This window comes from Panthera onca, chromosome B1, assembly GCF_046562875.1.
Source record: "Panthera onca isolate mPanOnc1 chromosome B1, mPanOnc1 haplotype 2, whole genome shotgun sequence".
In the NCBI taxonomy this organism is placed as follows: domain Eukaryota; kingdom Metazoa; phylum Chordata; class Mammalia; order Carnivora; family Felidae; genus Panthera; species Panthera onca.
In genome coordinates, this window is record NC_138342.1 from 73,656,987 (window position 1) to 73,670,229 (window position 13,243).

Genomic DNA, 13,243 nt, shown 5'->3' on the forward strand with positions numbered 1-13,243 from the left:
CCAAACACCTAATCAGTCCATAAAATGCAAATAATATGGTGGAACAGAATTTCTAAAAGACATGATTCCCTTTCCTGGGAGACATGGTTATTGACCATGGTAAACATATGCATACACATACATATACATACATATGTAAATGTATACATACATATACATGTACATGTATACATACACATACATATACATACACATAAATATACACATATATGTACATGTATACATGTATACATATACATGCATATGTACATATATATGCACATACACATATATACATACACATATATACACACATACATATATATATACACACACATACATATATATAAACACACAGTGTTATTATATATTTATATATAATGTGTGTCTAAATATGAATATATGTGTGTATATATCAGAAAATATATGAATTTACAGAGGGGATCCATAAAGCCTAGATATATCAATAGTATGTTTTAATTTTTTATAGATTGAAAGCACCTCTGATGAGATAATATTCTTCTAAGTATTATCAGATTTTCTGGAAACAATTTTTTTTTATTTTAGAGAGAAAGAGAGAGAGAAGGGGCAGAGAGAGAGGAGGAGAGAGAATCTTAAGCAGGCTCCATGCTCAGTGCAAAGCCCTAGGCAGGGCTTGATCCCACCACCCTGAGATCATGACCTGAGCCAAAATCGAGTCAGATGCTCAACCGACTGAGCCACCCAGGCACTGGTGGAAACTTTTTATACATAAGAAATACGAATGCAAAAAGACTTCTTTAGTTAAGAAGACTATTAGATTTTCCTAATCACCAAATGGGTTATTGCTTCTATTTGTAATTTCCAGGATGACTTATCTCCCTAATTATTCATTTACTATAAGGAATCTCTATGTTTCTCTCTATATAAGATAGTTCTAGAAGTTATGTCAGAAAGCATATTGGGGCACTTGGGTGGCTCAGTCAGTTAAGCGTCTGACTTCGGCTCAGGTCATGATCTCACGCTTTGTGGATTTGAGCCCTGTATTGGGCTCTGCACTGACAGTGTGGAGCATGCTTGGGATTCTCTCTCTCTGCCCCTTCCTAACTTATGCTGTCTCTCTCTCTCAAAATAAATAAATAAACAACAAAAAAAGCATACTAGGGGGTGCCTGGGTGGCTGAGGCTCAGGTCATGATGGAACCATGGAATTGAGCCCAAAGTTGGGCTCTGTGCAGACAGCACAGAGCCTGCTTGGGAGTCTCTCTCTCCCTCCTTCACTGCCCCTCCCCCACTCTCTCTCTTTCTTTCTCTCAAAATAAATAAATAGGCGTTAAAAAAAAAAGAAAGTGTATTAGTATAAAATGGATCTTTTTCCCTATAGCAATAATGCTACCATTAGGTCTGATTTTTCTGATCATGAATTCAACAACAAAATGATTCAGAGTTAAAAACAAACAAATACTAAAATCTCTACAATCATTTAAAATAAGATTATGTTCTAAATTCTATAAAATTACATAAATAGGATATGTACATTATTCAGGATATCTCAACGTACTACCATGTACATATATAGCAACATATTATAACTATATTAGATTACTGTATCATAATGACACTGAAAACAAGCCAGCTCTAACAACCATTGCACTAATTATACATGATTCAAGGAATAGTTTTGCTTGCATTCTTACAATTCAGAAGGAGTTGGGAGGAATAATGTTTCGCCAAATTCTTACTAGCACCGCTTAGGGAAGTTTGAGTGGATTTTTTTTTTTCTCTTGAAAAGTTTTCCTGAAGCAAGAAGTCTTCAAAATCATTAAACTGTTCTGACAAGCAGATATTTGTTAAGATTCTACCATATGCCAGACACTATGCTAAGCAATGAGGACACACAGTTGAATAATACACAGCCCTGCCCAGGAGGAATTCATAGTTCTGGGAGGGAGACAGATGCATAAGTAGTTGATTTCCATATAGGCACGAGCGACACATGAGACACTATGAAACACGGGGAAGCTGCAGTTTTGAGAAAGCAGTTCTTTGTAAAGAGTCTTAAATTCAAGATGGAAAGGAGGTAGTGGGATGATGAAGAGGGATGTAAAAGAGACATTTAAGAGTATCCTGTCCTGTGCTCCAAACAGGTCACTAGAAAACAGTTACTGTGGTATTACCTATTTGAAGTCCTTATTAAGAAACATAGTTCAGTCAATAAAATGCTTACTTAGTGTTATATTATGTATTGGGCAATGTTCTAGATGCTCCAAATACAGGGATGAATAAAACAGACAAATGTCTCTGACTTCAGGAGCTTACGCTCTACTGAGGGAAACAGATAAAAACTGAATAAACAAATATATGTTATGTCAGATAGTGATGAATGTCATAAAGGGGAAGAGAAGAGTTAAGAGACTGGAGTGACAGGGTGCTATTTTAGATGGGTGGAGGTGATCAGAGAAATCCTCTCAAGAGGTGGTTTTGAGCAGAGTGAAGTTAGGGGGCAAGCTGTGTGTGTCTGGTGAATAGCGAGATAGCTTTTCAGATAATAAAGGCTCTGAGGCAGGACCTTGACTTGGTATATCTAAAGGTCAGCAAGAAGACTAAAATGGCTGGAATACATGAAACAAGGGAAAGAAGAACAGGAAATGAGTTGGTGGGAGTGGCCAGAGGCCAGCTTACATAGAGCCTTTATTCTTACCAAATCTGTTTTTTCTACTTCCTAGTTCCATAGCTCCTGTATGATTTTCTCTCTTCTATTGATCTTATGGAGGACTACAAGGCCCTGGGAAGTCCTGGATCTCTGACTAACCACACAGAGGACTAACCACTGATTAGGAACATTTACTTTGGATTTTTTTTTTTTTTTTAATGTAAGCACATGATTCAGTAAACTACGCTAAGCCACCAAGATTTGGGAGTTTCTTACAGTAATCATTGACTCTCACTAATAAAGCTTTGTGGTTGGTGGGGTTTGAAAAAAAGGCATCTAGTGAATTTGATATTTGAGTTCATTTTCTTTTCTTTATTCTTTACCTTACATCCACCACCCCTCAAGTTAGGAAAACTTTAAAGAAGCAAAGTGACCATAGAAGATCAGTGTGAAGGCTTTTCTTTTTAAGACAGGTGGAATAGTCACCCTTCCTTGTCATAGTGATGTTGAGGGATGTAGACGTGAACTTCAAGGCTTGTAGGAATCATCAGTTTTAGCCTCCTCCCTGAAACAGCGGGGATTTCCAAATTCTTTCTCTGCCCAGTTCCAAGAGGAATAGCCGGAACAATCAGAAGTATAGAGAAAAACATTTATTAAATAGAATTGAAGTTTAGACCACCTCATTTATAAAAGAACAATAGGTTGCATGAGAAAAGGAATGTATATTGGAGAATTTGGCTCAATAATTTACCTTAAAATTTAGATGATTCTTCTGCATCTGCGTCTTTTAGGTATAAACATGTGGCTAAGACACAGTTATTTTTATAGTTCCCAACAGCATATTTTAGATAATTTTTTTTTCTCCCTATAGGACCATTCCTCTAGGTTTTAAACTCTCTTATATTTCTGAAGTATCATGGTACCACTATGGCATTCATTGTTTCACTGTTTTATAATTGAGCATATACTCTGCTTCTGGCACTATTCTAAGTGTTAGGAATATAAAACTTTTGCTCTCATGGAGCTCGGGAAAAAAATGAAATTTGACTGCAGTATAACTTAGTTTGGTTTTACTTCTTGTATTAGTTTCTATAGTTGCTATATTAAGAAATTACCACAAATTTAGTAGCTGAAAACCGCACAAATTCAATCTTATGTTCTGGAGGTTACAAGTCTAAAAGGAGACTAATGGGGCTAAAATCAAGGTATTGGCAAGGCCACTTCCTCTGGGGGCCCTAGGGGAGAATCTATTCCTTGTCTCTTCTAGTCTCTAGAGCTTGCTGACGTTCCTTGCCTGGCAGCCAAATCACCCCAATTTCTATTTCTATCATCATAGTAACTTTTCTATCTGACCTCTCCAAGTCCCTTTTATTTATTAAAAAATAAATAAATAAATAAATAATGTTTATTTTTTGAAAGAGAGAGAGAGACAGAGTGTGAGCAGGGAGGGGCAAAGAGAGAGGGAGACACAGAATCCGAAGCAGGCTCCAGGCTCCGAGCTGTCAGCACAGAGCCTGACGTGGGGCTCAAACCCACAAGCTGTGAGATCATGACCTGAGCTGAAGTCAGACGCTTAACTGACTGAACCACCCAGGTGCCCCTCCCCAAATCCCTTTTAGAAGGATCCTTGTGATTTTATTTGGCCTACCAGGATAATCTCACTGTCACAGATCATTAATTTAATCACATCAGCATAGTCCCTTTGCCACGCAAGGTAACATATTCACAGGTTTCTAGGGATTAGGATGTGGATATCTTCAGGAGGGGGCACACTTTTGAGCATACCATACTTTTCAGTATCTAAAACCAAAGAACTTATTTCCTTTGTCAAGGTGAGCTTGGAACTTTTTCTGCTTGTCCTTCTCAGTCCAGCTCACTGAAACATGAGTGTGTTTTGTGAACTAATAGGATTCGAATGAGGCACTTTATTGAGCCTGTGTACATGGCTTGCTTAATTCAGGACATAGTACTTCCCTAAAGCTGTGACTCCATGGCATGCTTTTATCCGTTGTATGATAGACTGTGAACTCCTTGAGAGCAGAGCTCATATTTTATCCATTTCCTTATCTGTTTTACCCAGTATCACACCTCAGACACAGTAAGTGCTTAGGAAATACTTGTTGTATTAAATTAAATAGTTTTGAATGCCAAACTCATTGTCTTGTCCCATGAAACCCACATCTTCTTCTATTTCTTTTTCTATTAATTATATCACCCTCTAAACATACTTCCAAGTTTGAAACTGTGATCATTTATATCAGGGGTCAACAAACTATGACCCTTAGGCCAAACCCAGCTACCACCTGGGTCTGAAATTCAACTGGAACATTGCAGAGTTGAGTAGTTGTGACAGAGACTGTATGGACTGCAAAGGCTAGATTATTTACTATTTTGCCCTTTACAAAAAAATGTTCTCTAACTGTTGACTTAGGTGAAAATGCCCAACAAGTTATCTTCTGGGATGGGGAAGATTTCTTTTTTTTTTTTTTTTTTTTTTTTAGCTTCATGAGATTTTTTATTTTTATTTATTTATTTATTTATTTTTTATTTTTTTTTTTAATTTTTTTATATATGAAATTTACTGTCAAATTGGTTTCCATACAACACCCAGTGCTCATCCCAAAAGGTGCCCTCCTCAATACCCATCACCCACCCTGCCCTCCCTCCCACCCCCCATGGGATGGGGAAGATTTCTATCCACATTACTTCCTTAAATACGACTCCTTCTCACTGATTCTTCCCCAGCTCATCCTTAATCCCCACTTATACCAACTGCCACCTTATTGTTGAACTCTTCATAAGGCAGGAATAATAGATGTGACCTCTGAGGGGCAGGAATCATAGCTGGCTTGCTTCCTTAAGTGTACTCAGTAACTGTTGCTTTGTGAAGGGTGCTCTTCTCCAAGCATCTGACCAAAGTTTATTGTTTGTGATCTTTTCTAGGCCTTCTTCTGGGTATTTCATGTAGATACTGAAGTCATTCAGAAGATACCTAACTTGCGTCTTACTGTGGCTCCTGCACAAGTAGATGCTTCAGGGCTCATTAAAGGAGAGTCTTCATAATGGGGAAAATGCCCAGAAAATGGCATTGTGGAAAACAGAAAATTATGCCAAGGGGTAAGGATAAAATACTTACGGATTTTCTATTGTGCTTTTAGTTATTTTAAAAGTGTATTGCCTGGCAACAAAATAATCAATAATGAGAGAAGGAAAATCTATGTAGCATGGAGTGGTACCTTATGTTTCATCCTTTATCTAAAATATATATAAACCGCTAAGATGAAAGTGAGTACAGCACAACCTTGCTGGGTAATGGTCAGAAAGAGATGTCTTAGTTTGGACTGGTTGAGCGCATTACTAACCACAGAGGTTAAGATGGATGAGAACTAAGGGTTTATAATGTTTCTCTTTTTGGTGCCTCCCTGGATTCTAGCTGGAAGAGTCTCCTCATCCTCTATTTTGTCATTGGATGAAGACATAAATCTGACGAACCTATTTCCTTAGATATTCTACTGTCCTGGTGACAGAGAAACCTAAGCTTTCACAGGACTTTCTTGAGGGGAAAGACATCTCTTTGATGTTAAATTTCAGACCTTTATTCATGCATGTAAACCTTGGGCCATGTGGGACACATTTCTGTTACCCAATGGCCAGGAAATAGCATTAAAAACTCAGGTGCATCAAGAAAAAGGAATTCCTCCTAAACCTGAGCTAATTACCACACAAAGAGGTGAGTAGACAACGGAAGTTACTTCAGACTAGGAATGGGCTGTAGGTTTGACCCTTGGAAAGAGGTATTCGTTTTCCCCTTTTTATTGGTATTTTTTTTTCTGATTGCAGCAACATAGATTAATTTTGTCTTTTATGAGATATTTGAATGCCAAAAAACCCAAAGACTACAAATAGTCACATATGAGCCTAGTAATGGGTATTTCAAAATTCTGAAGTCTAGAAATTTTTCAGTTAACAAAAATTCGATCAAAATAGAGTATACATGCATCACACAGAGATACTTACAGACATGCATGTGTCTGCCTGGATCTATCTATCTATCTATCTATCTATGTATTGATCATCTACCTATCTACCTATGTATTGTTCTATAGAAAATGGCAATTTTTCAGAACATTTGTTGCTAAAAATGCATGTTTTTAAAATATAATTACAATAGTAATGAGGTCTGTAAAGGATAAGGTGAATAGTAATGATATTTCCTCCTTTATATGTTGCTTCACGGTTGAGTCCTGGGTAACAGCAATAATATGTTTTTTACCTACAGGTTACAATGTATATACTCATCAGCTTTTTTCCATTATGGTCCATTATACCCTTTGAGAATAAATATGCCACTCCCACCAGGGTAAAGATGAGAGTTTAATTCATCATAATAGGAAAAAGATACTGGATTCAGAATACTATTCTTACACAACTTTAATATATGAGACAACTCAGAACAAACCTGGACAAGATTTACCTTCCATGTTTTAACATTAAGGGTGGGTCAGTTTTTATTGCTGGAATCAACCACAAAGAGTCAACATAATTATGTAATATTTTACAAAAGTTAAGAAATAGTAACAAATCTCTGATGTTCTGAGTCTCTGTCTATACCTTGTTCTAACCTAGAAATGATTCCTCTGACAGCTCATGTTTAAATCTTATTAGGTATACACTTAAAATTATGCCAAAACTCCACCCCTGCCAACCACACTATCACCCTCATCACCTCCTACATTCTTTCTCTCTTACTTAGTATTTCTAAAACCTTTCTAATCTTATTGTTTCCTTCTCCCACTCTATCCCATAGTTAGTACTTATTTTTGCTCCACTTCTTGGATTTGAATATTATTCTGATTAAGAAGTGTCAAGATTCAATCTCCAAATTTTCCTTTGCTCAAACATCTCCTTAAGCCCACTCAAATGCTTATCTCACCAAGGTCCCCAAATGCCCTGCTGAGTTTGAGCGTCTAGTACTGTGGATTTCACCACTTTTCCTATTGACAATGTAGACTATAGGTTAAGTACAAAGCACAACTGAAAACGACAGTCTCATTTTGGCCTTCCCCACATCTTCTTTATTTTTTTTTAATGTTTATATATTTTTGAGGGCCAGAAAGACAAGGGAGGGCAGAGAGAGAGGGAGACACAGAATCTGAAACAGGCTCCAGGCTCCAAGCTGTCAGCACAGAGCCCGACACGATGCTCAAACCCACGAACCTTGAGATCATGATCTGAGCTGAAGTCCAACACTTAACCAACTGAGCCACCCAGGTGCCCCTCTCCAATTCTTCTTCATTATTGAGACTCTAACAATGGGAAGTGAGCAAGTCATCTTCACTGCCAGAGCAGGGGCAGTCTCTCTGTGGTTGGGCATTATTTCTGAACCTTCTGTTCAGGTGTAATATAGCCAGAGGATAGGGATTGTGAAGCGGAGTAGGATTGGAGGAGAAGAAGAATCTGCAAAGAACACCTGGATCTGTAGGGTTGCAAGTAGAAGCAAGCTTTGTCCTGAACTGACCTGTTAAACTACCTGTTAACTGTTCACTGACCTGTTAGGCAAATTCTAGGCTTCTCAAACCCATGTTCTATAAAGGGAACATCATGAAATCTCTCTTTTAAGTTTGTCATGAGACTGGGCATAATGCATTTAAAGCACATAGCACAGCCCCTCACACATAAGTGGCACTCATGTAATGACAGTTTTGTTATCAGTTTTTACTTAGGAGACATCAGGGCTTATCAAGGAATTGAGAAAGAGTTAAAATTTTCAGAGGCATTGTGGCAAACACATACTTAGACTGGAGTATCAAGTGAATGTGAGAGGGAGTTTCAAGGGCTTGGCTGTGACAAGATTTGTTTTCAGCACACAGTTGGAAAGCCACCACCATCACACCCACTCAGCACTCTTCTCACCATCGTCTCCAAATGCCCTGACATGTCTGAGAGTCTGCTAATATGGATTTCACGGTTCTTTCTATTGAAAATGTAGACTTCAGGTGTCTTAGTTTGGGCTGCTATGATAAAAATACCATAGACTACATTTGTTTCTCACAGTTCCAAAGACTTGGAAATCCAAGATCAAGGTGCCAGCAGATTTGAGGACTGGTGAGGGCTTATTTCCTGGTTCACAGACAGCTTTCTTTCTGCTGTATCCTCACATGGTGAAGAAGGCAAGAAAGCTCTGTGGGTCCCTTGTATAATGGCATTCGTCCATTTGTGAGATGTCCTCATGACCCAATTGCCTTCCAAAGGCACCATCTCTTAATACCATTACATTGATACTGACATAGGAATTTTGGAGGAAACAGACATTCAGTCCATTACAAATAGATTAAGTAACAAATACAACTAAAGCAATGGTTTCTTTCTCTTGATCCATTAAGCACTGCTTGCTCCTTCCCTAGGACATGTTTTCTTTTTTAGCTAAAAAGTGACATATTAGAACATGCGTCAGTGGCACCTGCTAACCTCTATTTTTTATTGGAGTATCTACAATGTAATCATGATGCTCAACCCCAAATTAGGGCATAAAATGGCTCTGTTCCTTGATGTACAACAAGAAGGGAGAAATAAAAGGTAGGTTATTGTGTTTTCTTTGAAAGGTCAATTATATGGCCACTGTAATTAGCTCAAGGAATTTAGGAATATCTTGAGAATCTTCATTCTGAAGTAGTTTTACCCACTTCATTTGGAGGAATGACTCATCTAAGAGAGACAAAGAGATGAAAGAGCCATCAAGTCCCCAGAAGTTGGCCTTACTTTGCCAGGTCCCACTCCAGAGAGTTTGTTCACTTCTGAGGATGGAGGGAGTGGGGGAGCGACACCACCCAGTTCTGCTTTTCCTCTGACAATGCATGTGACCTCAGACAAATCAAAATCTGTCTGGGTTTCATCTAGAAAATATGGAAGCAGGATTACATGACTACATTCCTTATAGCCCTAACAGGATATCAACATCAATATTTGAATCACTGTTCTGACCCTTCACATCCTCCAGGGACTCTGGGTGCAGGAAATGAAAACTGCACAGGAAGCTAGGAGTCCTGTTGTCTTAATGGCTAGTGGAGTGATAATGGTCACCACTCTCTGGGCTTCAACTTTCTTTTCTGAAATGGGGTTCAGTGGAGAGCAAAGCAGACATCTTTCTCACCCACAGAGCAGGGCTGAGAGGTGAAGGAAGACAGAACAGAGCAGATGATGTCAAGATTCTTTCCACCTCCTAAATTCTCTGAGTTATCGTAGACATTTGTTTACCATTACTCAAGCAAAGCAAATAGAGACGATTTCGTGGAAACTATATTCCTGGTTTTTGTTCTGTGTTAGTTTTGTTTTTTTTTTTTTTTTTTTTTTTTTTTTTTAAGACTGACTAGTAGGGAGCCTGGATGGCTCAGTCAGTTAAGTGTCTGACTTCAGCTCAGGTCATGAACTTGTTGTTCCTGAGTTCAAGCCCCACATCTGGCTCTGTGCTGACAGCTTGGAGCCTGGAGCCTGCCTTGGATTCTGTCTCCCTCTCTCTCTGCCCCTCCCCTGCTGGCGCTGTCTCTGTCTCTCTCAAAAATAAATAAACAAACAAATAAATAAAATAAACATTAAAAAAACCCCACCTGACTAGTAAGAAGAACACAATTCCTAAAAATATCTTAAAAGTCCAGTTTCCTGGGGCGCCTGGGTGGCTCAGTCGGTTAAGCGTCTGACTTCAACTTCGGCTCAGGTCATGAAATCGTGGTTTGTGAGTTTGAGCCCTGTATTGGGCTCTGTGCTGACAGCTCAGAGCCTGGAGACTGCTTTGGATTCTATGTCTCCCTCTCTCTGCCCCTCCCCTGCTCATGCTCTGTGTCTCTCTGTCTCTCAATAATAAATAAACATTAAAAAAATTTTAAAAGAGTCCAGTTTCCTGAGAATGTAGAAGGATTTCTTATAAACCCAGGAATCAAAATGATTTATAGACAATCAGGATTTAGCCACAAAATTATTTGTTTTGTTCAACTGTATTGAGTGCATGAGTTTAATGAGTAACACTTACTTAAAATTACTTCAAATTCTTGCCCTTATTTGTTAAGAAAAACAAAGGACAGAAAAACCCACATGGGGTAACTATATACTATTAATCTTATGGATTGCTATTTCTGAGAATTATGAAGAAAGATTAATCCTCATGATTAAAGAAAGGCAGTGCACTTCTCTTTACAATGGGGTAATTTGTATGGTTGCAATTAACTGTCCTTCCCAGCGCAGAAAATCCTGGAGGTTAGAAAGGACATGCCATTGTTTTCTGTTTAGTAGATGTAGATTGGTAAATCAGAAATCAGACTATCTTATGTTCACATTGCAATTAAGCAGCAAGGAAGATAAACAAAACTAAATATAGCTTTAGAGAAAAAACACTTTCCAGTTGTCTTTAAAATTTCCCAAGCTCAGACTACTGTATGAAATATGAACTAGAATGTTTTCTTCCATTGGGTATCAAGAGGTCAACTAGTCCCCGTTTCATAGATTATCTGAGATCAGCTCAATTGAGTCATTAGTGGATAAAGATATTGTAGCTATATATGAGTAAATAAACCAAAGACTACATAGATAAAAGCTCTAGACTATGACTTTTTAAAATATGGTTTTAACTCATTATTCATTCCTTATGATTCCTCAGCATATAGTAAGCACTGGCCCTAACGAATTCTTACTGCAATTACTATTGTTAATTTCTTTGTTGTTTTGTTCTTGGCCCATCAACATCTAAGTCCAAATAGCTAGAAGTGTCTTTAGGTAGGATTCTAGTACTTTTTAAAAGTTAAATGAGTAATTCAGGGCCCCTGGGTGGCTCAGTAGGTTAAGCATCCAACTCTCTGTTTTAGCTCAGTCATGATCTCACGGTTTCATGAGTTAGAGCCCCTTATTGGGCTCTGTGCTGACAGTGCAGAGCTTGCTTGGGATTCTCTCTCTCTCTCTCTCTCTCTCTCTCTCTCTCTCTCTCTCTCTGCCCCTCCCCTGCTCACACTGTCTCTGTCTCTCTCAAAATAAATAAATACACTTAAAAAAATTTAAAAGTTAAATGAATTCAAAATTCTTAGGATTTTTCAAATATAGCATATTGTTTAATATGACATAACCATTCACTTTAAGAGTATAATCGTAGCACATTACAAAAAAGAAAGAAAATAAAATTAGGATTTACCTAAGAGAGAAAGCTGGCTGGGATGCTTTAGTAATAAATGCTATTTTCTTTGAATGAAGAAAATATTTCTGAAGATCTTCATTTTATAAATTCTGTGTCTTTTTCTCAAGTACTTTCTTCAGAGATTTATGACTAAATAACTCCCTGATGAATTCTCTTCAGAAGACATCTAAAGCCAGGTAACCTGAGAGTGGAAAATCATCCTGCCACAAGTATGTAGGCCTTCTCCTCATTGTATCAAATCCCCACAAATGGGTTGAAAGCTGGGATCCTGCCTGACTTGCCCTGGCAGCATAAAACCATTATTAACAGAGCCTTGAATGATAGACCTTGAGAGGGCCTCTAATGCGTCATCCTGAACGCAAGGACATCGTTGAAAAAAAAGGACATGATATCATTTAGAATATTCTAAGTTTCTGTAAATATAAACTAGGGTGTGTGGTAACCCATATATTTGGGCTAGGGAGTTTTGGGGGGCACTGAGGACTTGTATAAAAATTCCAGTCATCGTTCCTTGATTTTCTCTGCCCCCTCCACAGAATTCTCAGTGGGACCCTGACTCTCTCCTTTCTTTCCACTTTCACTTCAAGGGTTCTGGGGACTTCAAGTTCTTTTCCCGTGGCTTCTCTAACTTTGCTGCTACAGAAGCCCAGATCTTTCTAGGCCTGTCAGTGTTACTGTCCCTGTGGTTCTCATTCAACACTCTCATTGCTTTCTCTTCCTGTCACCAGTTTCCCTCGCTCTCAGAAACTTTGCCATTGGAGAGAAGTTTCTTCATCATGGATTACTGCTTTCTAGGTCCCTAAGGCTCAGCTTGGCTGCTTTTTCCTTGCAAATGCTGAATTAGGAATTTTGAACATGATTGCCAGAGCCCAAGGGTAGCACAGCAAATGTGCTCCTTGGTAACGATTGCTCAGTGACACAAAATGAGGCACATATTTTATCAGCCTAGTATCTCTGCCTTCTCTTATGCTATATTTTTCTCCTCCTCTCCTCCCTCTTTGTGTGGGGGTGCTAACATACTTAACCTGAGGATTAGGCCCATAGTTTCCTCCCCTGATGCCCAGGGGGTCCTCCTAATAGAGCTTTCGGTAGTATGGTCTGATTCCCCCAGAGTCTCTAAAGCAAATGGAGTGATCAGAATCCATATTAGTTTTCTATTACTACTGTAACAAATTATCACAAATGTAGCAACTTAATTAAGCACAAATGTATTACCTAATAGCTCATAGGTCAGGAGTCTGGTATGGATCTTACCAGGCAAAAATCAAGGTGCCAGCAGGCTAGATTTCTTCTTGGATGCTGTAGGGAAGAACACCTTTTCTATTCAGACTGTTGGCAGAACATCGTTCCTTTAATTGTAGGACTGGGTTTCTCCTTTTGCTGCCTGCTGGGGATCATTTCTAACTCCTAGGGGACACAACATTCTTTGGCTCATAGCCTGTTTCCTCCATCCTCCAA